Below are 25101 nucleotides of genomic sequence, written 5' to 3'. Positions count from 1 at the left end.
GAGAACCACTCCCTGTGTGGGTGAGGGGGGAGGAGAGATGCTAGCGGGCCCAGATAATCCAGTCCTGGGTCCGCTAATCATATGGAAATGTCATGGTACTTCACATTTCCGTATGAATAGATCATCAGCTTCGCACCGATTTCTAGTGCAGAGCTGATGTCAAAAGTCTTAGAGACGCATGAAGGCCCTGACGCCCAGCGGAAAGCCCGCGAAACAGCGGCCACTGATGTCACCCAGCCTGCTGCGCTACTCAAGCAGCACAGCGGGCTGGGAGATTCGTTCCCTGGCTCTAAATTCATCCTCTATTCAATGAATGAACAGTGAGATTTAAACGTTGTCGCTACTGGCAGTGTCAGCTCCCAGAATGATTCGGGCGAGATCTGCACAAGACACATATCTCAGTACATCAACATATCAGGGAATTCGCAGAGGTCTCAACACAAAAGAAATACATCTCCTTTTCTAATTACAGACATGACAGTTTTCTCCAGGGTCTTGCCTTTTTACATCGCAGGGCTAAAATCATTCCATTTGCTAAGGAAGCCAGGCTTTGCTGTACATGCATGAGCAACGTTCATGCAAACGTCTTCCTTCAGTGCACCCCCAATGGGCCTCTCATTTAACTGGTGTTAGCTGAGCTTAAGTGGTGTCATGATGATGGATAACCATACATTTAGGTTATTAACACCAACAGGCAGCACAAATATTGTGTGCTTTCTGCATGCACCAAGAGTTAAGATGCTAAATTGGAGGAAGGCTAACTACACCTGGATTAGACAGGAATTGGAGGCTGTTGTATGGGAGAGGCTGTTTGAGGGTAAATCCACATCTGTCTTTTAAGGAGCAGTTGATCGGAGTGCAGGACAGGCATGTGCCTATGAAAAGGAAGGACCGGAAAGGCAGGATTTGGGAACTGTGGATGGCCGGAGAAATTGCGAGTCTCGTCAAAAAAAAAAGGATGCACACATATGGTCTAGGCAACTAAAAACAGATGAAGCACTTCAAGAATATAGGGAAAGTAGAAAATAATCAGGGAGTTAGGAGGGCAAAAAGGGATCACGAAATTTTCTTGGCAGGCAAGATTACGGAGAATCCCAAGGCATTTTATACATATATTGGGAACAAGAGGGTAGCTGGAGAAAGAGTTGGTCCACTCCAGGACAAAGATGGGAAATTATGCATAGAACCAAAGGAAGTGGGTGAGATCCATATGAGTACTTTGCATCAGTATTCACAAAGGAGAGGGACACGTTGATTGATGGTGTCTTGGAGGGGTATGTAAATCCTCATTACGAGGGAGGAAGTGTTAGGTGTATTAAAAATCATTAAGGTAGACAAATCCCCAGGGCCAGATGGCATCTGTCCCACATTACTGAGAGACAAGAGAGGAAATTGCTGGGCCTCGAACAGAAATCTTTGTTTCCTCGTTGACCTGATGAGGTCCCAGAGGATTGGAGGATAGCCAATGTTGTCCTGTTATTTAAGAAGTGTAGCAAGGATAACCCAGGTAATTATGGGCCAGTGTGCTTGACATTAGTGATAGTGAAATTGTTTGAGAAGATTCTTAGGATCTATACACATTTGGAACTGAATGGTCTTATAAGTGACAGACAGCATAGTTTTGTATGAGGGAGCTCACGTCTCACTAATTTAATTGGGTATTTTGAGGAGGTGGCAAAAATGATTGACAAGGGAAGAGCTGTGGATGTTGTCCACATGGACTTTAGTACAGCATTTGATAAGGTCCCTCATGGCAGGCTGGTGCAAAAGGTTAAATCACACGAGATCAAGGATGAACTAGCTAGATGGATTCAGAACTGACTTGGCCATAGAACAGTAAGAAGTCTCACAGGTTAAAGTCCAACAGGTTTATTTGGTAGCAAATACCATAAGCTTTCGGAGCGTGCTGCTCCTTCGTCAGATGGAGTGGTTATCTGTTCTCCAACAGTGCACAGACACAGAAATCAAGTTACAGAATACTAATTAGAATGCAAATCTCTACAGCCAGCCAGGTCTTAAAAGGTACAGATAATGTGGTTGGAGGGAACATTAAACACAGGTTAAAGAGATGTGTATTGTCTCCAGACAGAACAGCTGGTGAGATTATGCAAGACCAGGGGCAAGCTGTGGGGGTTACTGATAATGTGACATAAATCCAACATCCCGGTTTAGGCTGTCCTCATGACCTTTTAAGACCTGGCTGGCTGTAGAGATTTGCATTCTAATTAGTATTCTGTAACTTGATTTCTGTGTCTGTGCACTGTTGGAGAACAGATAACCACTCCATCTGACGAAGGAGCAGCAAGCTCCGAAAGCTTATGGTATTTGCTACCAAATAAACCTGTTGGACTTTAACCTGGTGTTGTGAGACTTCTTACTGTGCTTACCCCAGTCCAACACCGGCATCTCCACATCTTGGCCATAGAAGACAGAAGGTAGCGGTGGAAGGGTGTTTTTCTGAATGGAAGTCTGTAACTAATAGTGTTCTGCAGGGATCAGTGCTGGGACCTCTGTTGTTTGCGATATATATATAAATGACCTGGAAGAAAATGTAGCTGGTCTGATTAGCAAGTTTGCAGATGATACTAAGCTTGCTGGAGTTGCAGATAGTGATGAAGATTGTCAGAGAATACAGCAGGATATAGATAGGCTGGAAAATTGTGCCGAGAAATGGCAGATGGAATTTAATCCAGACAAATGTGAGGTGATGCATTTTGATAGAGCCAATTCAGGTGGGAGCTATAAAATAAATGGCAGAATCATCAAGAGTATAGACACACAGAGAGGCCTGGGAGTACAGGTCCACAATCCTTAAAAATGGCAGCACAGGTGGAAAAGGTGGTGAAGAAAGCATATGGCATGTTTGCCTTCATCAGCCGGGGCATCGAGTATAAAAGTTGGCAAATTATGTTACAGTTATATAAAATGGTGGTTAGGCCACCTTTGGAGTACTGAGTCCAATTTTAGCAGAAGGATGTGGAGGCTTTGGAGGGAGCAAAGAAAAGGTTTACCAGGATGTTGCCTGGTATGGAGGGTATTAGCTATGAGGAGAGATTGAATAAACTGGGATTGTTCTCTCTGGAAAGATGAAGGCTATGGGGCGACCTGATAGAAATTTATAAAATCATGAGGGGCATAGATAAGGTGAACAATTGGAAGCTTTTTCCCAGGGCAGAAATGACAATCATGATCAAGAGGACACAAGTTCAAGATAAGGTTCAGTAGAGATGTGCGGAGGAAGTGTTTTTATACAGAGTGGTGGGGGCCTGCAATGCACTGCCAAGTGAGGTGGTTGAGGCAGACACGTTAGTGACATTTAAGACTTATCTGGATAGACACATGAACAGGTGGGGAATAGAATGGTACAGGCGGTTGGTCGAGATAGGACAATGTGATTGGCGCAGGCTTGGTGGGCCGAAGGGCCTGTTCTTGTGCTGTACTGTTCTTTGTTCTCTTTCCTCTGTGTACACCATTCTGGTGATTTGATTTCTAAGCAATGATTGTTAAACAAATTCCTCCTCCACACCTTGTGCTATTTCTATCTGTATCCCACTACCCCGCAGTGCCTCTGTGTTGCCAGATTGTCTGATGTAAAGTTGTAGATGAGACTCAATTTATTCCAAATGAACAGTAGAAAAACAAAAGCAATTGGATTCAGTCCACATTGAAGATGCACCCATAACTCTGCATTCATCTCCCTGCTTATACTATGTGCAAGCTTCCTGGACTGAGCTTCAAACTCCGTATTCGAGCTACCACCAAGATTGTTTACTTCCACTTCTGGAATACATTACTGGCTGGTGTAGTGAGTGCTGACTCTCTGCAACATGCCTTAGGAGGGAGTAAGTGCTTAGAAGGCAGTGGAAACAAATGTCTGGACAGTCAGTACCACCACCCTACCAGAAAAGTTTGATATTAAGATGTTGCGTATGTGGCATTCGACTTGCTGGTCTACAGTTGTGCGTACACACGTGGTTGTGGTGGCACCCGCGCACCAGCCTTGTTCCCCAAACTGTCAATTAACATCATGATCCTCTTTTGAATCATAGAATCATAGAATCCCTACAGTACAGAAAGAGGCCATTCGGCCCATCGAGTCTGCACCGACCACAATCCCACCCAGGCCCTACCCCCATATCCCTACATATTTTACCCACTAATCCCTCTAACCTACGCATCTCAGGAAATCATAGAATAGAAACCCTACAGTGCAGAAGGAGGCCATTCGGCCCATCGAGTCTGCACCGACCACAATCCCACCCAGGCCCTACCCCCACATATTTACCCGCTAATCCCTCTAACCTACACATCCCAGGACTCTAAGGGGCAATTTTTAACCTGGCCAATCAACCTAACCCGCACATCTTTGGACTGTGGGAGGAAACCGGAGCACCCGGAGGAAACCCACGCAGACACGAGAAGAATGTGCAAACTCCACACAGACAGTGACCCAAGCCGGGAATCGAACCCAGGTCCCTGGAGCTGTGAAGCAGCAGTACTAACCACTGTGCTACCGTGCCGTTTACTCCAGGAGTTATCATAAAAACATTCAAAAGCCATGGCAGCTTGTTAAATTTGTGGAAATGGTCATTAGCATTTGAAAGTGATCATTCGACACAAAACGATCAGAAGGATATCACTGCAGCTTCCTACATGTTAAGATGGGAAAAATAAACAGTTCTTGCTGCTTATTTTCTAAATATTTCCCTCCTTCACCCTTTCCATTTCAGTTACCCGTTTCTTTCAATTGTTCTCCAGTGCATCTGCTGTGTGCACGCCACCAGGACGACCAACTATGGAGAAAGAAATACAAGGGCCCCTTCACCAGAGAGGAGAGGATGGGATCAGTGGGTGATAAAGAAATAGTGAACAACTTAAGTATCAAAGTGGCACAACTGAGAAATAAGGTGGAATTAATTTTTTAAATATATAATGAGATCAGGAAGCAAGCAATTCATTGGCAATCCCGAGGCATACACAACTTTTCCTCCCCACTCCAAGCAGTCTTAAATGAGATGGGCGGGCAGTGGGTTTGGAGAGAGGGCAGAGGGTGGGGATAGAGGAAGGTGGGCTATAAGGGGGTTAATAGGTGCTGGGGAATGGGCGGTAGTTGGAGGGAGTGGGGATGGGTTCAACGCACAGGAGACCAAGAATTTAACTGTGTTGGCATTTTCAACTTATAATCATTTGTCAGTTATACAAAGCTAACCAGAAAACAAAAAAGTACATAACAGGTGGGATTTTTCTCCCTCTCCGCCATGTGTTTGACAGCGGCGGCGGGAAGTGGCGCACGGCTTTCTAGTTCTTATGGCTCCGCCGTTGTCAAAGCGGTTTCCCACTCAATTCACCCTTCGCTGTTAGGAAACTCAGCAAACTCCAAATAGTCACCCAAGGCTGGAATTGAACCCGGCATTGTGAGGTTGTAATGCTAACCACTATGCCACCCCTAAACCTGTCAATTTCACCATGCTTTTGGTTATTTGCGCTAATACCTCCTTACATAATATCAAATTTTGCTTTATGTCTCTTTGAAGTGTTTTAGGAGGCTTTATTATCATAAAGATACTTTAGAGACACAAGTTACTGTTGATGCCAACATTAAGAAACAGATCTCATCTCTCGTGGATAAAGATTTAGTGAGGTGGGGTTTGGAACATTGGGCTGCTTTTTTTTGCTGAGAGGTCAGCAAACGTAATGCCTCCAGGGGAGTTGAGAATCAGTAGCTGGGATGGAGACAGGGCTGCAGTTCTCTCATTGGTTTGAACATGCTTGAGGATGACAGAAGGAAGTATGACACTGCAATCAGTACTGGGAGATGAGTGCAATATTCCAAGACTTGGTGGAACTATGATGTTGCCATTACAGAGACTTGGTTAAAGGAAGGACAGGATTGGCAGCTTAATGTTCCAGGATACAGATGTTTCAGGCGGGATAGAGAAGGATGTAAAAGGGGTGGGGAATTTGCACTACTGGTTAAGGAAAATATCACAGCTGTACTGTGGGAGGTCACCTCGGAAGGCTCTTACAGCAAAGCAATATGGGTAGAGCTCAGGAATAGGAAGGGTGTAGTCACAATGTTGGGGACTTACTATAAACTTCCCAACAGCCAGTGGGAGATAGAGGAACAGATATGTAGGCAGATTTTGGCAAGGTGTAAAAGTAACAGGGTTGTTGTTGTGGGAGATTTTAACTTCCCCTATATTGACTGGGACTCACTTAGTGCTAGGGGCATGGATGGGGCAGAGTTTGCAAGGAGCACCCAGAAGGGCTTCTTGAAACAGTATGTAGATAGTTCAACTAGGGAAGGGTCATACTGGACCTGGCATTGGGGAATGAACCTGGCCAGGTGGTTCGATGTTTCATTCGGGGAGCAATTCGGGAACAGTGACCACAATTCAGTAAGCTTTAAGGTACTGATGGATAAAGATAAGTGGTCTCCTCAAGTGAAGATGCTAAATTGGGGAAGGCTAATTAAAACAATATTAGGCAGGAACTGAAGAATGTAGATTGGGGGCAGATGTTTGAGGGCAAATCAATATCTGGCATGTGGGAGGCTTTCAAGTGTAAGTTGATAGAAATTCAGGACAAGCACATTCCTGTGAGGATGAAGGATAAGTATGGCAAGTTGCAGGAACCTTGGATAACGAGAGATATTGTGAGCCCAGTTAAAAAGAGAAAAGGAATCATTTCTCAAGGCTAGGAGGTTGGGAACACATGAAGCAAGGGTGGAATATAAGGAAAGAAGAAAGAAAGTTAAGCAAGGTATAAGGAGGGCTAAAAGGGGTCACAAAAAGTCATTGACCAGCAGGATTAAGGAAAATCCCAAGGCTTTTTATACATATATAAAGAGCAAGAGGGTAGTGAGGGAGAGGGTTGGCCCACTCAAGGACAGGGGAGGGAATCTATGCGTGGAGCCAGAGGAAATGGGAAAGCATTAAATGAGTACTTTGCGTCAGTATTCACCAAAGAGAAGGACTTGGTGGATGATGAGTCTGGGAAGGGTGTGCAGGGTGTGGGTCATGTTGAGATCAAAAAGGAGGAGGTATTGGGATTCTTGAGAAACATTAAGGTAGACAAGTCCCCAGAGCCTGATGGGATATACCCCAGAATACTGAGAGAGGCAAGGGAGGAAATTATTGGAGCCTTCTGAGAAATCTTTGTATCCTCTCTCGGGGTGGTCCCAGAAGATTGGAGAATAGCCAAATGCCGCTCCTTTGTTTAAGAAGGGTAGCAAGGATAATCCACGTAATTACAGTTCAGTGAGCCTTACATCAGTGGTAGGGAAATTGTTGCAGAGGATTCTTCGAGACAGGTGTTACTCCCACTTGGAAATATGTGGATGTATTAGCAGAGGCAACATGGTTTTGTGAATAGAGCACAGAACATAGAAAAGCTACAGCACAAACGGGCCCTTCGGACAACAAGTTGCGCTGAACATGTCCCCACCTACTCGGCTTACCTATAACCCTCTATCTTACTAACTTCCATGAACTTATCCAAAAGTCTCTTTAAAGACCCTATCGAATCCGCCTCCACCACCACTACTGGCAGCTGATTCCACGCACCCACCACCCTCTGAGTGAAAAACTTACCCCTAACATCTCCTCTGTACCTACTCCCCAGCACCCTAAAACTGCGACCTCTTGTGGCAACCATTTCAGCCCTGGGTAAAAGCCTCTGAGAATCCACTCTATCAATACCCCTCAACATCTTGTACACCTCTATCAGGTCACCTCTCATCCTTCGCCTCTCCAAGGAGAAAAGACCTAGCTCTCTCAACCTATCCTCATAAGGCATGCCACCTAATCCAGGCGACATCCTTGTAAATCTCCTCTGCACCCTTTCTATGGCTTCCACATCCTTTCTGTAATGAGGCGACCAGAACTGGGCACAGTACTCCAGGTGGGGTCTGACCAGGGTCCGATACAGCTGCAGCATTATCTCCTGATTTCTAAACTCAATTCCTCTGTTGATGAAGGCCAGTATTCCATACACCTTCTTAACCACAGCTTCCACCTGCGACGCTGCTTTGAGCGTCCTATGAACCCGGATTCTTTCATCCTATTCGACCTGCCAAAATGAACCACCACACACTTATCTGGGTTGAAGTCCATCTGCCACTTCTCCGCCCAGTCTTGCATCTTATCCATGTCTTGTTGCAACTGCTGACATCCCTCCACACTGTCCACAACCCCACCAACCTTTGTGTCATCAGCAAACTTGCCAACCCATCCTTCCACTTCCTCATCCAGGTCATTTATAAAAATCACAAAGAGCAAGGGTCCCAGAACAGATCCCTGGGACACTCTGCTGGTGACCAACCTCCATGCTGAAAAAGACCCATCTACAACCACTCTTTGCCTTCTGTGGGCAAGCCAGTTCTGAATCCACAAAGCAATGTCCCCTTGTATCCCATGCCCCTTCACTTTCTCAATGAGCCTTGCATGGGGCACCTTATCAAACGCCTTGCTTAAATCCATATAAACTACATCTACGGCTCTTCCCTCATCTATGTGTCTAGTTACATCTTCAAAACATTCAATTAGGCTCGTAAGGCATGATCTGCTTTGGACAAAGCCGTGAAGGCTATTTCTGATCATACTATTCCTCTCCAGATGTTCATAAATCCTGCCTCTCAGGATCTTCTCCATCAACTTACCAACCACTGAGGTTAGACTCACCGGTCTATAATTTCCTGAGCTATCTCTTCTCCCTTTCTTGAATAACGGAACCACATCCGCAATCCTCCAATCCTCCGGAACCTCTCCTGTCTCCATTGATGACGCAAAGACCATCGCCAGAGGCTCAGCAATCTCTTCCTTCACCTCCCACAGTAACCTGGGGTACATCCCATCTGGTCCCGGCGATTTATCTAACTTGATGCTTTTCAAAAGCTCCAACACATCCTCTTTCCTAATGTCCACATGCTCAATCTTAGTCCATTGTAAATTTGCACTGCAACTACCAAGATCCTTTTCCACTGTGAATACTGAAGCAAAGTATTCATTGAGCACCTCTGCCATTTCTACCGGTTCTATACAGACTTTCCCACCGTCACATTTGATAGGTCCTACTCCTTCACATCTTATTCTCTTGCTCTTTACATACTTGTAGAATGCCTTGGGGTTTTCCTTTATCCTGTCTGCCAAGGCCTTCTCATGACCCCTTCTTGCTCTTCTAATTTCCCTCTTAAGTTCCTTCCTACTAGTCATATACTCTTCTACGACTGGTAGGAAGGAATGGAGAGGTCGTGTCTCACAAACTTGATCAAACTTTTCGAGGAAGTGACGAAGATGATTGATGTGGGTAGGGTAGTGGATGTTGTCTATGTGGACTTCAGTAAGGCCTTTGACAAGGTCCCTCATAAGCACATAAGAACATAAGAAATAGGAGCAGGAGTAGGCCATCTAGCACCTCGAGTCTGCCCTGCCATTCAACAAGATCATGGCTGATCTGAAGCGAATCAGTTCCACTTACCTGCCTGCTCCCCATATCCCTTAATTCCCTTATCAATCAAAAATCTATCTACCCATGATTTAAACATATTCAATGAGGTACCCTCCACCACTTCAATGGGCAGAGAATTCCAGAGATTCACTACCCTCTGAGAGAAGAAGTTTCACCTCAACTCTGTTCTGATCCGGCCCCCACTTATTTTGAGGCTGTGCCCTCTAGTTCTGGTTTCCCTTCTAAGTGGAAAGAATCTCTCTACCTCTACCCTATCCAGCCCCCTCATTATCTTATATGTCTCTATAATATCACCCCTCAGCCTTCTAAACTCCAACGAGTATAGACACAATCTGTTCAATCTCTCCTCATAAGCTACACCCCTCATCTCCGGTATCAACCTGGTGAACCTTCTCTGCACTCTCTCCAAGGCCAATATATCCTTTTGCAAATAAGGGGACCAAAACTGCACACAGTACTCCAGTTGCGGCCTCACCAGTGCCTTGTATAGTTGCAGCAAGACCTTCCTGCTTTTATATTCTATCCCCCTCGCGATAATGGTCGTCTTGATCACCTGTTGCACCTGCAGACTAAGTTTTTGTGATTTGTGCACAAGGACCCCCAGGTCCCTCTGCACAGTAGCATTATATAAGTTTTCTCCATTCAAATAATATTCCAATTTACTATTATTTCTTCCAAAGTGGATAACCTCACATTTGCAACGTTATATTCCATCTGCCAGATCCTCGCCCAGATGGCAGACTGGTACAGAAGGTGAAGTCGCATGGGATCAGAGGTGAGCTGGCAAGATGGATACAGAACTGGCTTGGTCATAGAAGGCAGAGGATAGCAGTGGAAGGGTGCATTTCTGAATGGAGGGGTGTGACAAGTGGTGTTCCTCCAGGATCAGTGCTGGGACCTTTGCTGTTTGTAATATATATAAATGATTTGGAGAAAAATGTATCTGGTTTGATTAGTAAGTTTGCGGACAACACAAAGGTTTGTGGAATTGCAGACAGCGACGAGGACCGTCAGAGGTTACAGGATATAGATCGGTTCGAGACTTGGGTGGAGAGATGGCAGATGGAGTGTAATCTGGACAAATGTGAGGTAATGCATTTTGGAAGGTCTAATACAAATGGGGAATATACAGTAAATGGCAGAACCCTTAAGAGTATTGATAGGCGGAGGGATCTGGAGTACAGGTACGCAGGTCATTGAAAGTGACAACGCAGGTGGAGAAGTTAGTCGAGCAGGCATACGGCATGCTTGCCTTCATCGGCTGGGGCATTGAGTTTAAAAATTGGCAAGTCATGTTGCAGCTTTATCGAACCTTAGTTAGGCCGCACTTGGAATATAGCGTTCAATTCTGGTCGCCACACTACCAGAAGGATGTGGAGACTTTGGAGAGGGTACAGAAATGATTTACTAGGATGTTGCCTGGCATGGAGGACATTAGCTATGAGGAGAGGTTGGAGAAACTTGGTTTGTTCTCACTGGAATGACGGAGGTTGAGGGATGACCTGATAGAAGTCTACAAGATTGAGGGGCATAGACAGAGTGGATAGTCAAAGCTTTTTCCCAGGGTGGAAGAGTCAATTACTAGGGGGCATAGGTTTAAGATGCAGGGGGCAAGGTTTAAAGGAGATGTACGAGGCAAGTTTTTTCACACAGGGTGGTGGGTGCCTGGAACTCGCTGCCGGGGGAGGTAGTGGAAGTAGATCATAGAATCCTACAGTGCAGAAGGAGGCCATTCATCCCATCACGTCTGCACTGACCACAATCCCACCTGGGCCCTAACCCCATAACCCCACGCATTTACCCTAGCTAGTCCACCTGACACGAAGGGGCAATTTAGCATGGCCAATCCACCTAACCCGCACATCTTTGGACTGGGGGAGGAAACTGGAGCACCCAGAGGAAACCTACGCAGACACGGGGAGAATGTGCAAACTCCACATAAACAGTGACTGGGAATTGAACCCGGGTCCCTGGCGCTGTGAGGGAGCGGTGTTAACCACTGTGTCACCGTGCCACCCTCAATATGATAGTGACTTTTAAGGGGCGTGTTGACAAATACATGAATAGGATGGGAATAGAGGGATAAGATCCCAGGAAGGGTAGGGGAGTTTTAGTTCAGTTGGGCAGCATGTTCGGTGCAGATTTGGAGGGCCTCAGAGCCTGTTCCTGTGCTGTAATTTTCTTTGTTCTTTTACTTAGTAAAATTCCATTACACACCTGGACATAGAGAATTGTTTATGGAGTCAGAAGGACTCTGGAGACATTTGAAAGTGGCAGGCGTAAACTGATTCTGGGATTTCCATCCCCATTTCTGGCACCCCCAGCTTGGCATAAGGGGATGGTCGTGAGCCTGCTTCCTGAACTCCTGACCTGGCTGGCATCTCTGCAATTTTCATGCAGCCAGGCCATCTTCCCCATGACTTAGGATACCTCAGAGGTGTTGTGAACCATAGTCTGGATTGGGGAACCTTTTGAAAAGTACATTCAAAAGGCCTTACCCATGCTCTTCCATTCCAACTTAGTGCTAACCCGTTCCCATCTCCACCCCCACCCCCATGGCCCCTCATACTTTCAATGTCAACTCATGCCCATTCACCCATTATGTACTAGGTACATCAACATTGAGCCATATAATAAGAATGGCAAGTGTGGAAAAAAAGACACCCATTCACAATTCATCTTCTGAAAAGAAAATTGCTATTCCCTCAACCCTATAAAAGTGTCAGTAAGACAGATCATTAAAGTACTAACAACAGAGGCTTCAAACAATTCACACCTCAATCTGCATACTATTAATAAAAGATTGGGAGGAGAGAACCATCTTAAACATCAGGAGGGAGACATCTTTAAACAGAAACTGCTTCTCAACAGGAAGAGACTGAGGAAGTTTCCAGAACAGCTATCAGACTACCCAGGGCCACCACCTGCGGCACCATAAAAGTGAAAACAGGAGCCTTCACCCACTCCCAGAATCTGTTTTGCTGGATGAATCCATCTGAAAAGGCAAACTTCCAAATAGTCAACTGCAGAAGCCATTACAGCTATGAAACAAACCTCAAGCTTCAACCCCATCACTTTGGAAAGAGGAACCCAAGCAATGGGCCCACCACAATATCTCACAGAGACAGAGTTGAAATTTCATCTTTAAGTATCTTTTGATCTTCATCTTCTTCATCTTTGTAACTGTATTTTAATTAATAACATTTGTCACTTTTGCCTAAGTAACTTTCAGCAGTAGCTTATGTAATAAACTAACCTTTATCCTTTTTAAGATTAAGGTTTGCCTGCTGGGTTATTTTTAAATTGAACCACTCATAAATTAAATGGGGACTACATATACACGCACTAATTCTTGGCTATCTGACCAACTTAAAGAAATACCTTTTACATGGTTGTGGCAAGGCATACTTACCAAGTCAGGGCTGGCAAGTTAGGAAATTTACTGACTCAAGTTATCCATCTCAGTAGTCAAAATCCAGCTTTATATGTTTTGTGGATTGGTTGACAAGGACCATGTATAATCTCTGTTTTCATTTCTGTCCTGATCTGGAGACAGATCACAGCACACAGGTTTTGGAAATTAAGCAAGTCCAAGCTGATGAGGCAGGGTCATATTCATGTATCTTTTTTTGTCAACTTCTTAATTGTCATTTTGGAATCCATTGACTGCAGTCAACATTAGCTTTACTGGCAATAACATGTTAATTATATGCATTTAGTTAGACATCAAAAGCAACAACTAATCTCTTCAGCTTTTGTGTTTAGTTAATGAAAAGCTATTAAATAGGAAAACATATTTCGATTGGTACGCAAGTTACAATATGTATGAAGTTATATAGGCATAACTATAGGGTTCATGGTGGGAAACATAGGAAGGATATCAGAGGTAGGTTCTTTACGCAGAGAGTGGTTGGGGTGTGGAATGGACTGCCTGCAGTGATAGTGGAGTCAGACACTTTAGGAACATTTAAGCGGTTATTGGATAGGCACATGGAGCACACCAGGATGATAGGGAGTGGGATAGCTTGATCTTGGTTTCAGATAAAGCTCGGCACAACATTGTGGGCCGAAGGGCCTGTTCTGTGCTGCACTGTTCTATGTTCTATGTATTGAATTGCCAGTTTACATTTAGAATTGAAACTATCTTTAAACATACATTGTTCAAATGAAAGCATTTTGCATGTCAGAACATTTAGAGCTGGGTCTGTTTCATGGTTATATTTACTTCACATATGTAGGATGGTCAGATTGAAGTTTCACTTAAGACTGACAATCTCTCTGTGTGGTATTAAACAAAATTCAAATCAATTGTTCTTGAATCGAAACACAACTTCATGTGTTTACTAAGAAAGTGAAGAATAGTCCCGTTTCAGGCAGCATCTATGGGGAGAGCAAGGGATTAACTTTTAGGAACAAAAGAGTTGTCAGGGAGAAAATCGGACCTCTCGGGGACAAAGGAGGGGAATTATGCTTAGAACCCAAGGGAATAGGGGAGATCCTAAATGAATACTTTGCATCGGTATTCACGAAGGAGAGGGGTGTGTTAACCGGGAGTGTGTCGGAGGGAGGTGTTGACCCGTTAGAGAAAATCTCCATTACAAGAGAGGAAGTGTTGGGTTTTTTAGGGAACATTAAAACTGACAAAGCCCCAGGGCCTGATGGCATCTATCCTCGACTGCTCAGGGAGGCGAGAGATGAAATTGCTGGGCCTCTGATGGAAATCTTTGTCGCTTCTTTGGACACGGGTGAGGTCCCTGAAGATTGGAGGATAGCGAATGTGGTCCCGTTGTTTAAGAAGGGTAGCAGGGATAACCCAGGAAATTATAGGCCGGTGAGCTTGACGTCCGTGGTAGGGAAGTTGTTGGAGAGGATTCTTAGAGACAGGATGTATGTGCATTTAGAACGGAACAATCTCATTAGTGACAGACAGCATGGTTATGTAAGAGGGAGGTCGTGCCTTACAAATTTGGTGGAGCTTTTTGAGGAAGTGACAGAAACGGTTGATGAAGGAAGGGCCGTGGATGTCGTCTGTATGGATTTCAGTAAGGCATTTGACAAAGTCCCACATGGCAGGTTGGTTAAGAAGGTTAAGGCTCATGGGATACAAGGAGAAGTGGCTAGATGGGTGGAGAACTGGCTTGGCCATAGGAGACAGAGGGTAGTGGTCGAAGGGTCTTTTTCCGGCTGGAGGTCTGTGACCAGTGGTGTTCCGCAGGGCTCTGTACTGGGACCTCTGCTATTTGTGATATATATAAATGATTTGGAAGAAGGTGTAACTGGTGTAATCAGCAAGTTTGCGGATGACACGAAGATGGCTGGACTTGCGGATAGCGAAGAGCATTGTCGGGCAATACAGCAGGATATAAATAGGCTGGAAAATTGGGCGGAGCGGTGGCAGATGGAGTTTAATCCGGATAAATGCGAAGTGATGCATTTTGGAAGAAATAATGTAGGGAGGAGTTATACAATAAATGGCAGAGTCATCAGGAGTATAGAAACACAGAGGGACCTAGGTGTGCAAGTCCACAAATCCTTGAAGGTGGCAACACAGGTGGAGAAGGTGGTGAAGAAGGCATATGGTATGCTTGCCTTTATAGGACGGGGTATAGAGTATAAAAGCTGGAGTCTGATGATGCAGCTGTATAGAACGCTGGTTAGGCCACATTTGGAGTACTGCGTCCAGTTCTGGTTGCCACACTACCAGAAGGACATGGAGGCGTTAGAGAGAGTGCAGAGAAGGTTTACCAGGATGTTGCCTGGTATGGAGGGTCTTAGCTATGAGGAGAGATTGGGTAGACTGGGGTTGTTCTCCTTGGAAAGACGGAGAATGAGGGGAGATCTAATAGAGGTGTACAAGATTATGGTACAAGATAGGGTGAACAGTGGGAAGCTTTTTCCCAGGTCGGAGGTGACGATCACGAGGGGTCACGGGCTCAAGCTGAGAGGGGCGAAGTATAACTCAGGTATCAGAGGGACGTTTTTTACATAGAGGGTGGTGGGGGCCTGGAATGCGCTGCCAAGTAGGGTGGTGGAGGCAGGCACGCTGACATTGTTTAAGACTTACCTGGATAGTCACATGAGCAGCCTGGGAATGGAGGGATACAAACGATTGGTCTAGTTGGACCAAGGAGCGGCACGGGCTTGGAGGGCCGAAGGGCCTGTTTCCTGTGCTGTACCGTTCTTTGTTCTCTTTGTTCTTATCAGTGACCTGTAATAACTCAGGAGTCAGCTGTAAAAGAATGGTGCTTTATTGCACAAAGTAAAAGTAAAGCAAAATCACAAGACTTTGGTGAACACATACAGGTCCCAACCAGGATGTTATAATAATGGAGCCGCCGTGCCTTTTAAGAAATGTATTTTAATCCTGTTTCTCTGCAGTTTTTTTTTAAGCAGACCTCGGTAGTTTATTTTGGCACTGTTATGTCTGAGCAGGTGTCCTCTAATTGTTGCTGAAATAGCAATGGGCATCTTGTTTATTTTTAATCTGCGCTCATGCCGTGTCCTGGAGTTTTCTGACCCTTTGGAACTGTAGAGAATGATTGACAGGTCAAGTGATGTCTGCATGGACAGTTCATTCACAGCAAGTTTCATTTTTGTTAGAAGCTGTTTGGACTTGAGACAGAAGACAGGTTTTTTCTCTATCTCTCTGTCTCTCTCGGTGTGTTCTGAAAGTTCCAGGACTGGGAAGTCTTTGTTGTAATCCAACATTTCAAAGGACCAATTCACAGCAGGTGTTACAAAGCTGAAAAATCCAGCATCATGTGAGCATACTTGCTTTCTGTACCAAGCCTAGAAGGGGTATATAGGATATTGTTTAGCTTAGAACATTATGGTTAGCTATTAAGCTTTATACAATATCATGTTTATTTTAAATTGGCATAAGTTATGCTAATTTTTTTCTTATTATATGTTAACTGTGTTCTTAAATAAACTTTGTTTGATAAAAGCTTCCTAGTGGGTCACTTGAATCATGCCTGGCATAAAACATTTTAGGCTTACCCATGCCAAATTCAAACTGTAAAACCTATGGTTGGAACTTCATAAAACACCTTGGAGTTTCTGACCTAGGTCATATCACCACTGGGACCCCCTTTATAAAGGGCTTGGGGTATGAGTTCCACCTGATAAGGTAATTGCCAATCACCCAGGAACTTGCTTTCTATAAGTCCTACTGAGGTCAATCAGGGATTTCTTATGTAAACCTGGGGTTTGTCACGTGACCTTTCATCAGGACTGAAAAATATTAAGAGATATAACACTAAGTAATTATAGACTTTAAAAAGCTTTAAACTTTAAAAATTAAAAAAAAAACAATAACAGGGGTTCGCACTGCTGCCTCACAGTGCCAGGGACCTGGGTTCTATTCCCGGCTTGGGCCACTGTCTGTCAGAGTCTGCACGTTCTCCCTATGTCTGCGTGGGTTTCCTCTGGGTGATCCAATTTCCTCCCACAGTCTTAGAGATGTGTTGGCTAGGTACATTTACCCGAACAGGCGCCGGAGTGTGGCGACTAGGGGAATTTCACAGTAACTCCATTGCAGTGTAATGTAAGCCTTACTTGTGACTAATAAATAAACTTTTTAAAAGAGTGAGAAAATATCAAAAGGAGAGGACTGTGATAGGGTGGAAGACGGGGATGATTAAATGAAAGGCGTAGTTTTTCCCCACTGCTCCTCCTCCTTCTCCCTCCCCACCCCCCACCTCCCCCAAAAAGTTGTACATTGATGTACAACTTTTTGTTGTACATCAAGTTGTACAGAGAAGATTAGCATGGCCCCTGCGCAAGGATGACATGCAAATTCGTGAAGCGTTCCATATTTTTAACTTTTATTAACGGGGTTGGAGTTTAAGAGCCGTGGGGTTATGCTGCAACTGTACAGGACCTTGGTGAGACCACATTTGGAATATTGTGTGCAGTTCTGGTCACCTCACTATAAGAAGGATGTGGAAGCGCTGGAAAGAGTGCAGAGGAGATTTACCAGGATGCTGCCTGGTTTGGAGGGTAGGTCTTATGAGGAAAGGTTGAGGGAGCTAGGGCTGTTCTCTCTGGAGCGGAGGAGGTTGAGGGAAGACTTAATAGAGGTTTATAAAATGACGAAGGGGATAGATAGAGTGAACGTTCAAAGACTATTTCCTCGGGTGGATGGAGCTATTACAAGGGGGCATAACTATAGGGCTCATGGTGGGAGATATCGGAAGGATATCAGAGGTAGGTTCTTTACGCAGAGAGTGGTTGGGGTGTGGAATGGACTGCCTGCAGTGATAGTGGAGTCAGACACTTTAGGAACATTTAAGCGGTTATTGGATAGGCACATGGAGCACACCAGGATGATAGGGAGTGGGATAGCTTGATCTTGGTTTCAGATAAAGCTCGGCACAACATCGTGGGCCGAAGGGCCTGTTCTGTGCTGTACTGTTCTATGTCCTATCTATGATGAATAGCACCTAATCATTCAAAGTTCCATTTAGCTTCACTGGAATGTGTAAGAGGCCAAGGACAGAGGAGTCGAAATGGAATGAGACAGCTAATTAAAATGTTGTAATAATTGTGCCATCACTAAAAAAATCCATTCAATAATAACACAAGAAAAAGCTGACATGCAGCTTACAGCGCACAAGTAAATACCCGGGGACATAGACGCTTACAGCATGGAAAAAGGCCCTTCGGCCCAACTCGTCCATGCCGCCCTTTTTTTAAAAAAAAACCCTAAGCTAATCCCAATTGCCTGCATTTGGCCCATATCTCTCTATACCCATTGTAGCCATGTAACTATCTAAATGCTTTTTAAAAGACAAAATTGTACCCGCCTCTACTACTACCTCTGGCAGCTTGTTCCAGACACTCACCACCCTCTGTGTGAAAAAATTGCCCCTCTGGACACTTTTGTACCTCTCCCCTCTCACCTTAAACCTATGCCCTCTAGTTTTAGACTCCCCTACCTTTGGGAAAAGATATTGACTATCTACTTTGTCTATGCCCCTCATTATTTTATACACCTCTATAAGATCACCCCTCAGCCTCCTACGCTCCAGAGAAAAAAGTCCCAAATTATCCAGCCTCTCCTTATAACTTAAACCATCAAGTCCCAGTAGCATTTTAGTAAATCTTTTCTGCACTCTTTCTAGTTTAATAATATCCTTTCTATAATAGGGTGACCAGAATTGCACACAGTATTCCAAGTGTGGCCGTACCAATGTCTTGTACAACTTCAACAAGACATCCCAACTCCTGTATTCAATGTTCTGACTGATGAAACCATGCATGCCGAATGCCTTCTTCACCACTCTGTCCACCTGTGATTCCACTTTCAATGAGCTATGAACATGTACCCCTAGATCTCTTTGTTCTGTAACTCTCCCCAGCGCCCTACCATTAACTGAGTAAGTCCTGCCCTGGTTCAATCTACCAAAATGCATCACCTCGCATTTGTCTAAATTAAACTCCATCTGCCATTCGTCAGCCCACTGCCCCAATTGATCACGATCCCATTGCAATTGGTGATAACTTTCTTCACTGTCCACTATGTGACCAATTTTGGTGTCATCTGCAAACTTACTAACCATGCCTCCTATATTCTCATCCAAATCATTAATATAAATGACAAGTAACAGTGGACCAAGCACTGAATCCTTGAGGCACACCGCTGGTCACAGACCTCCAGTTTGAAAAACAACTCTCTACAACCACCCTCTGGCTTCTGTCAAGAAGCCAATTTTGTATCCAGTTAGATACCTCATTCTGGATCCCGTGAGATTTAACCTTATGCAACAACCTACCATGCAGTACTTTGTCAAAGGCCTTGCTAAAGTCCATGCAGACAACATCAACTGCACTGCCCTCATCTACCTTCTTGGTTACCCCTTCAAAATACGCAATCAAATTTGTGAAACATGATTTTCCACTCGCAAAGCCATGCTGACTGTCCCTAATCAGTCTTTGCGTCTCTAAATGCCTGTAGATCCTGTCTGTCAAAATACCTTCCAACAATTTACCCACCACAGATGTGAGGCTCATTGACCTATAGTTCTCAGGCATTTCCCTGCAGCCCTTTTTAAGCAAAGGCACAACATTTGCCACTCTCCAATCTTCAGGCACCTCACCTGTGACTATCGATGATTCAAATATCTCGGCTAGGGGACCTGCAATTTCCTTCCTAGCCTCCCACAATGTCCTGGGATATACCTCATCGGGTCCCACAGATTTATCTACCTTGATGCGCTTTAAGACTTCCAGCACCTCCTTCTCTGTAATATGTACACTCCTCAAGACATCACTATTTATTTCCCCAAGTTCCCTAACATCCATGCTTTTCTCAACAGTAAATACTGATGAGAAATATTCATTTAGGATCTCAACCATCTCTTGTGGATCCGCACATAGATGACCTTGTTGATCCTTAAGAGGCCCTACGCTCTCCCTTGTTATTCTTTTGGCCTTTATGTATTTGTAGAAGCTCTGGATTCTCCTTTGCCTTACCTGCCAAAACTGTCTCGTGACAGACACAATACTGGTCCTAGTTGAAAAAACAGGCAGCTTACTTCCATTGAATGAGTCTCCAAGCACTAAATAAGGGAGTTTATACACGACAAAGCCCATGGAGAGATCTATGGTTGATCCCCCATGTCCTTTGTGGCCATCATAACATCCCTTGCCCCTTAGGTGCATTTCTCCCCAACATGCCTGCTGTGAGAGAGACCTTTCCAGTCTGAGGTCCATTGAAGGTGGGGCTGGATCTGGCAGTATAAACTAAAAGGGGGACTTTTATTTCTGGAGGGTGCATCGCAAGGTTACTGGTGTGGATTCCTCCTCAGGTTCTGCTTCAGCTGGGATGCCAGCTTCCTCTGTTTCCAGCTCAGGGTCAGTGTCATTGTCTTTGGAACGGCAAACATGGGGTTGGCTTTGAGTTATGGGCAGACACTGGAGATGGCCGTCTCCATAGCTGGTAGTGAGACCTGTAGATCTGAGAGTAAAACTGGAGACTGCCTTGAGGAACTGAAGGAAGTCTACAGTGAGAAAAGTTCGTAATCCCATTTCAGGAAACCGTAATTTGAATAATTATTACCGTTCCCTGTAATTATTTACTCAGTAAAGTGAGTGGTTTGAGGCAAAACAACTTTTATTTCTGTTATTTTAGTAGATTTTTAAGGCATGCTCTCAATACCTTTAGCTGAACATTTATTGTCAATTAAAAGTGAGCACTTTATTTGACACCACAACCATGCATAGTCAACTAGTTTCCAATAATGCTAATCACTTTTGTTGTTTTGTTGACTAGTTCCAACTACTTAAATAATAGGTGGACTTCTGAGCTCCATGAAATTGCCAGGGTTTTGACATCACACCTTCAATCTGAAGAGCATCTTTTCCAGGAGCAGCTATAACTAAACTTCATAGTTTGTCAACAACAATGCAAGTGATATTTCAGTGCTGCATTATCCCTTAATTACAGTGAATGTTAATGTCTGGTAAAGAGGAATTTTTGCAATTTATTATAATAATCATTTGTCAACAGAATGGGGAATGTAAAAACCATCGGAATATTTCACTCTTGAACTATCATATTTGCAGCACAAAGGTGCAAATCCTGGAGATGGTGGTAGATACAGTGGAACCGTCAGAACACCCTCTCTGCCATACTTAATTTTTCCACTACTTTGAAACACCAATTTGGACAGTTGCTCCAGTGTGACAAATGAAAGACCCATTACAACTGGTCTCTAAATATCGAATATAGTAACTGGACTCAGTTACGTGAACACTTGGAGGCAATTGGCTAAAAGAAAAACTCAATTCATGGTATGTTTATAATCATTCAGGATTATTTTGTAATATAAACCAGAAATCTATGAGGATTAATCATAGGGAAAATAGATATAGTTGACATAAATCTTATTTGATCTCAGTATTTCTGAGCACATTTCCATAGGCTGATATTTCACATATATATAACATATGTGCATATATATAACATTTTCATGAACTCTCTCTTTCTTAGACTTAGCTCATTCTGGAACATTAGCTCATTCAAAGCATTCTCATCCCTCAAGGGCTTTGGGCTCAAGGCCCAAACCAAAGATTTTAATACATAGTCTAGGCTGACATTTTGTTGCAGGATTGGGGGAATGCAGCACTACAAGAGATTTCATTTATCCTTCATTTAATATTACTAAAACATAATATCTAATAATTTATCTTACTTCTCTATCTTTGAACAGTTGCCTAGAAATTGGGCATTTGAGAAGGAGTAACCATAATATAGAATTTTGCATTCAGTTTGAATGCAATATCATTCATTCTGAAACTAAGGTCTTAAATCTGCAGAAAGGGAACTGTGGAGGTGTGAGGAATAGTTTGGCTATGGTGGATGGGGAAAATACACTAAAAGATTTCATGGTAGACAGACAATGTATTCAAAGAAATACTACATAGCCTGCAACAAATATACATTCCTCCTCTAGGGTACAAATACCCAAAGGCAAATCAACCGTGGTTAATGGAAAAAGTTAAGGATTGTGTTAGATCAAAGGAAGTGGCTGATAAAGATGCTGGAAACCATGGTAAGTCTGAGGATTGGGAGCAATTTAAAACCTAGAAAATCATTCATAGAATAGATCATAGAATCCCAACAGAGCAGATGGAGGCCCATTGAGCCTGCACCGACAACAATCCCACCCAGGCCCTATCCCTGTACCCTCATGTATGTACCCTGCTAATTCCCTGATGAGCAATTTAGTACGGCCAATCCACCTGACTGGCACATCTTTGAACTGTGGGATGAAACTGGAGCACCCAGGAAATGCAGACATGGGGAGGACATGCAAACTCCACACAGACAGTGACCTGAGGCCAGAATCGAACCTGGGTCTCTGGCGCTGTGAGGCACTGTGCTGCGCACAATTTGTTAAGCCTTGTCTCTCCCTCTCTCTCCCTACGCTCTATATTGAAGTTTCGCCCTTCTCTCCATGCTCTTTACTGAAGGCGTATGGTGTGCTGGCCTTTATCAATCGAGGGATTGAGTTTAGGAGTCCGGGGATAATGATGCAGCTATATAAGACCCTCGTCAGACCCCACTTGGAGTACTGTGCTCAGTTCTGGTCGCCTCACTATAGAAAGGATGTGGAAAGATTGAAAGGGTGCAGAGGAGATTTACAAGGATGTTGCCTGGATTGAGTGGCATGCCTTCTGAGGATAGGCTGAGGGAGCTCGGTCTTTTCTCCTTGGAGAGATGAAGGATGAGAGGAGACCTAATAGAGGTGTATAAGATGTTGAGAGGCATAGATCGGGTGGACTCTGAGGCTTTTTCCCAGGGTGGAAATGTCTGCTACGAGAGGACACAGGTTTAGGGTGCTGGGGGGTAGGTACAGGGGAGATGTTGGGGGTAAGTTTTTCACACAGAGGGTGGTGGGCGAGTGGAATCGGCTGCCGTCAGTGGTGGTGGAGGCGAACTCAATAGGGTCTTTTAAGAGACTCCTGGATGAGTACATGGAGCGTAATAGGATGGAGGGTTATAGGTAGGTCTAGAAGGTAGGGATGTGTTCGGCACAACTTGTGGGCCGAAGGGCCTGTTTGTGCTGTAGTTTTTCTATGTTTCTATGTTTCGCCTCTCTCTCCGCACTCTTTACTGAAGTCTCGCCTCTCTCCCCGTGCTCCTTATTGAAGTCTCACCTTTCTCCCCATGCTCTTTACTGAAGTCTCTCTGTGCTCTTCACTGAAGTCCCGCCTGTCTCCATGCTCTTTACTTAAGTCTTGCCTCTCTCTCCACGCTCTTCACTGAAGTCTCGCCTCTCTCCCGTGCTCTTCACTGAGGTCTCGCCTCCCTCTCCACGCTCTTCACAGAAGTCTCGTTTCTTTCCCTGTGCTCTTTACTGCAGTCTTGCCTCTCCGCATTCTTTACTGAAGTCTCATCTCTCTTCGTACTCCTTGCTGAAGTCTCCTCTGTCCCACTCTTTGAGGATCAAGAAACCAATCAAGAAAAAGAAACGAGAATATGAATGCAAACTGGCAAAAAACATAAAGGCATGTATGTGAAAAGGAACAAATTAGCTGGAACAAATGTGGGTCCTTGTGGGTAAAGAGTGTGGGGAGAGAGATGAGACTTCAGTAAAGAGCATGGAAAGGCGAGACTCAGTAAAGAGCACAGAGAGAGAGGCGAGACTTCAATAAAGGGTGTAGAGAGAGAGAGGAGACTTCAATAAAGAGCGTGGGGAGAGAGGTAAGACTTCAGTCAAGAGTACGGGGAGAGAGGCGAGACGTCAATAAAGAGCATGGGGAGAGCGGCGAGACTTCAATAACGAGCACGGAGAGATCATTGATCCACTGGAGCAAGCTGAGAGGGGTGATTGAAAAGCAGCAGTGCTGGTAAGAGATTAATTGGATTAATTGAATTGTTTATTTATTTAATTAGTCAGCTAGTGTGTGTATTTTTTTGGCCTTTACTTTAACAGCAGTTTTTCAAGTTTAAAGTGAAAACTAGAAGTGGGCAGCAAAGGAGTCTGGGAAGGGTTTTTATTTTAACTTTAAAAGTCAGTTACCTGGGTGGTTCCCCCTCATTGATCCACTGGAGCAAGCTGAGAGGGGTGATTGAAAAGCAGCAGTGCTGGTAAGAGATTAATTGGATTAATTGAATTGTTTATTTATTTAATTAGTCAGCTAGTGTGTGTATTTTTTTGGCCTTTACTTTAACAGCAGTTTTTCAAGTTTAAAGTGAAAACTAGAAGTGGGCAGCAAAGGAGTCTGGGAAGGGTTTTTATTTTAACTTTAAAAGTCAGTTACCTGGGTGGTTCCCCCTCATTGATCCACTGGAGCAAGCTGAGAGGGGTGATTGAAAAGCAGCAGTGCTGGTAAGAGATTAATTGGATTAATTGAATTGTTTATTTATTTAATTAGTCAGCGAGTGTGTGTATTTTTTTGGCCTTTACTTTAACAGCAGTTTTTCAAGTTTAAAGTGAAAACTAGAAGTGGGCAGCAAAGGAGTCTGGGAAGGGTTTTTATTTTAACTTTAAAAGTCAGTTACCTGGGTGGTTCCCCCTCATTGATCCACTGGAGCAAGCTGAGAGGGGTGATTGAAAAGCAGCAGTGCTGGTAAGAGATTAATTGGATTAATTGAATTGTTTATTTATTTAATTAGTCAGCTAGTGTGTGTATTTTTTTGGCCTTTACTTTAACAGCAGTTTTTCAAGTTTAAAGTGAAAACTAGAAGTGGGCAGCAAAGGAGTCTGGGAAGGGTTTTTATTTTAACTTTAAAAGTCAGTTACCTGGGTGGTTCCCCCTCATTGATCCACTGGAGCAAGCTGAGAGGGGTGATTGAAAAGCAGCAGTGCTGGTAAGAGATTAATTGGATTAATTGAATTGTTTATTTATTTAATTAGTCAGCGAGTGTGTGTATTTTTTTGGCCTTTACTTTAACAGCAGTTTTTCAAGTTTAAAGTGAAAACTAGAAGTGGGCAGCAAAGGAGTCTGGGAAGGGTTTTTATTTTAACTTTAAAAGTCAGTTACCTGGGTGGTTCCCCCTCATTGATCCACTGGAGCAAGCTGAGAGGGGTGATTGAAAAGCAGCAGTGCTGGTAAGAGATTAATTGGATTAATTGAATTGTTTATTTATTTAATTAGTCAGCTAGTGTGTGTATTTTTTTG

At 44.0% G+C, this 25101-nt stretch overlaps 1 non-coding gene across 1 annotated transcript; it reads left to right on the top strand.

Moving 5' to 3' along the window:
• Positions 1 to 17179: 17179 nt before the first annotated feature.
• Positions 17180 to 17289, top strand: LOC144482002 (U6 spliceosomal RNA). Its single transcript, XR_013495836.1, has one exon. It is a non-coding gene; the product is annotated as a U6 spliceosomal RNA (small nuclear RNA).
• Positions 17290 to 25101: the final 7812 nt, after the last annotated feature.

Source organism: Mustelus asterias, chromosome 2, assembly GCF_964213995.1.
Source record: "Mustelus asterias chromosome 2, sMusAst1.hap1.1, whole genome shotgun sequence".
Lineage (NCBI taxonomy): Eukaryota > Metazoa > Chordata > Chondrichthyes > Carcharhiniformes > Triakidae > Mustelus > Mustelus asterias.
This window is presented reverse-complemented; position numbering and strand designations above follow the sequence as displayed.